This window comes from Leptidea sinapis, chromosome 23, assembly GCF_905404315.1.
Source record: "Leptidea sinapis chromosome 23, ilLepSina1.1, whole genome shotgun sequence".
Classification (NCBI taxonomy): Eukaryota; Metazoa; Arthropoda; class Insecta; order Lepidoptera; family Pieridae; genus Leptidea; species Leptidea sinapis.
The window spans coordinates 11,266,580-11,270,495 of NC_066287.1; the positions used below are offsets into that span (position 1 = coordinate 11,266,580).

The following is a 3,916-nucleotide window of genomic DNA, read 5'->3' on the forward strand; positions in this document are numbered from 1 at the left end:
CGGCGTATAATGAAAAAAAACAAATCCGATAGTGGTTTTATATTACAACCTACACAGGCAGTCATTATTACTTTTGCGTCATCTACTTCACTCCCAGATTACGTTCACTTAAAGATGTGGCGTCTACCAGTGCGACCTTATGTGCCGCCAGTTAAGCAGTGTTTCCGATGCCTTAGGTTTGACCACTTGGCTAAATTCTGTAAGAATGCTCAGCGTTGCTCAATCTGCACTGAAAATCATTCATATAAAGAATGTACTATACCTATTGACAAAGCAGTATGTGTGCACTGTAAAGGTAACCATCTTGCAGTATCAGGTCAATGCCCTATAAAACAAAAAAAGATATTGGATAGTAAAAATAAAAGTAAAGCACCATTATCAGATTTATTTAAACATCCAACAAACTTTCCATCACTCAATAAGACAGAGAACACACAAGACATCATTAATTTAATTTTGTCCAATCCAGCAGCAATGAACCTAATCACAAAATCAATAATCAAAGTCATTACACTAAATAAAACACAGAATCAAAGCATTAGCTCACACGCAATTAGTTCAGCTATTAAAGATACCATACAAATTAAAAATAAAACGTCACATTCAACTGTCACAAACTTAACATAGTACAGTGGAATGCTCAAAGTCTGTTGAGTAACAGACTTGAGCTTCAAAACCTACTCTATGAGCAGGACATACACATAGCACTTATATCAGAAACTTGGCTTAAACCAAATATACAGTTTTCTATCAGAGTTATACAATAATAAGAAATGATTGTGGTAATGATCACAATGGTGTAGCAATTTTTGTTAGAAATGGCATTTATTTTCAAAAGTTAGAAACATTTTCTGATAAAATGTAGCAATCAAAATTAAATACAAACAAAAAGACATCTCAATTGTTAGCTTTTATAGTCCTGGCAACAGTGTACCTAACTTTGACAAATCTAAATTTAATAGACTGTTGCATAGTATTTCAAAACCACTAATAATTGCTGGTGATTTTAATGCCATGCTCACCATGCTCACCATACCATTTGGGGTTGTAATAGAACCAATTCTAGAGGTAGAGACATCATGGATGTAATGGACGATAATGACTTAATGCTCTTAAATAATGATCAACCAACTACAGTGGGTACTAATTCTTGGAGACCAAATGGACTAGATCTAACAATAGTATCATCTTCATTATTCTTGTGCTGTGAATGGCAAGTTCATCAGGACTCTTTGGGCAGCTATCACTTGCCACAAAATTTTCCATGGTAGTGTCGGAAACTGAATCTTCTTCAATTCCATCCAACATTCCTCCACACAGTAATCTGAAAATAGTAAATTGGGACCAATATGAGAACTTAGTAAATGACTTGTTAAAACAATTTGAAATAAATAATTGTAATCTACAGAAGTCTTACAATAACTTCTGTTCCATAATTCTTAGAGCGGTAGAAAATTCAGTACCTAAAACCAACTATCACTGTAACAATATTACTCATCTACCTAAAAGAAAGCGACAACTTCCCTGGTGGAAGGGGCAATGTACTGAAGTGGTAGAAGATTGCAAGCAGGCTTATCTGTTATTCAAATCAAATTGCAATATCCAAAACTACATTCATTTTAAGCAAGCTCAAGCAAAGAAAAAATGTATATTAAGACTTGAACGTCGTAAATCCTGGACAGATTTTTGCTCCACCATAAATAGGTTAACTAACACCAATGAAACAGATTTGGACAAAAATGAGGAAATTTAAGAATTTATATTCTAATAATAATTGTTTCTCTAGCAATAATTGGATATCCAACTTTTTACACAAATATACTCCAGATACGGTACCAAATTTGACAATTATTCACAATAATCATCCTTTAAATAGCACCGACTCTTTTATGATTGCCCCTTTTACTATTGAAGAATTAACAGCTGGTCTATCATCAAGAAAGGACTCTGCATGCGGTTTGGATTGGCTATCCTATAAAATGTTTAAACTCCTAAACTCTTCTAACTTAAATAAGTTTCTAAAAATATTAAATCTCCTATGGAAGAATCCACTATTCCAGAAGAATGGAAAACAGACTGTCTAATTCCAATTTTAAAGCATGAGAAAGATTCTAGTTCAGCTGATTCATATCGTCCTATCACACTATATAAGTCATTAGTCCGTAGCCATTTTGAGTATGCCTTCTTTTGTTATGGTGGAGTAATTACATTAGTGAATAAATTAGAAAAAATACAAAATAAATGCTTAAGGATCATAACAGGCGCTTTTAGGTCTACTCCTATTATATCATTACAAGTAGAATGTAATATTCCCCCACTAGCTCTTAGATTCAAATATCTACAAACAAAATTCTTTCTCAAATTAACTTCTATTAATAATCATCCACTCCTATTAAAGGTACAGGACTATATTAACCGAACTGACAATAATTCCTACTATCAAGTAGAAGTCATCTCTGATTTGTTACATTTTTCTTGTGATCATAATCTATTTTCTAGTATTCTTTGGCCATGTTATTTAAATTCTTATAATTCAAAATATACACCTATTAAAATAATTATTAATGAATCATTAAAATATAAGGAAGATGTATATAGTATGCTGTCAGAGTGGCAAAATTATAACCAACTTTATACTGGTGGATCTAAAAGTAATACTGCTGTCTCTATGGCAGTTTATGACATACAACTGCGGAGTGGGTTTGGTCATAGGTTAAATACCTTGGCTAGTATATACACAGCAGAATGCGCTGCCATATATGCTGCTCTAGAATATATTGGAGAACAGTCACATAATAATTGGATCGTTAAAACAGATAGCATGAGTGTTTTAAAAGCTTTACAATATCCTAAATGTAATGCTACAACTAATTTCATCATTTACAATATTAGAGACAAATATCAATGCTTATCCCTAACAAAAGACTTTGTTTTATTCTGGACTCCTTCACACATAGGCGTGGAAGGAAATGAACAAGCTGATTATCTTGCTAAATCTATTGTGAATAGTAATCAGATACATACTGCTTTAAACATTCCCATACCACACACAGATGCACTGTCTCATTTTAAAGGTACATTCTTGCAAGACTTTCAGAATTATTGGCAACAAGTTGTTCAAACAAAGGGCAAATGGTTAGCCGACATTAAAAACGAAATCTCTCCTCCATGGTTTGTTAAAAAGAAAAAATACTTACACAGAAAATTTTACACCACAATTTTTCGGTTACGTCTGGGACATTCTCGTAGTGGTGCTCGTTTATTTAGGATCGGTGTTTTAGATTCTCCAACTTGTCAATTCTGTAATTTATCCATCCAAACTCTTGGTCACATTTTCTTTGATTGTCCCCAATATAATCTTCAAATATTTACATTGATAGACTGCCTCTTAGATATTTATAAGAATGCTGAAGACATCCCGCGCTCACTTCAGCAGTTATTGAAAACTTATGACTGCTTCGTGCCGCTTTACAAATTTATAGTTTCAGCGGTAGGCGAAATGTGAAAATACGTCTCAGTGTTGCCAGATACGAAAGTTGAAAATGCGGTAGCGGTACTTTAAAAATGCGGATTTTCAAAAAAAAAGTGGAACTTGTTTAAACATCATATATTTATACATTATCGATTATTCTTTCTCTATAAGCTTTATTTTTTTAAATGTTAAAGGAAATATATCAGTGATCATAAAAATTTGAGTGATTAAAAGGAATTATTTTCTTATTCCTTATTCGAAGGAAAGCACATCCTCAGCATTGTCTCCCGACTCTTCGAGCTCTGCTTTTGGAAAGTTATAAATCTGTTTGGCTGTCATCTTTGACAACAAGTTTGGAGAAGCTTTGAAATTTTTGCAACAGCCTTCATTTTTTCTTACAGCCTGGTCCGCCAAAAGTACTCCATTGACTGTTGGTATAATTAG

General features: G+C 33.2%; 1 long non-coding RNA gene across 1 annotated transcript; it reads right to left on the reverse strand.

Moving 5' to 3' along the window:
- LOC126971139 (uncharacterized) lies at window positions 1–3,454 on the reverse strand. The gene is made up of 3 exons (XR_007730830.1): window positions 3,198–3,454; window positions 1,032–1,324; window positions 1–325 (listed from the first exon to the last, which is right to left on the reverse strand). It is a non-coding gene; the product is annotated as an uncharacterized LOC126971139 (long non-coding RNA).
- Window positions 3,455–3,916: the final 462 nt, after the last annotated feature.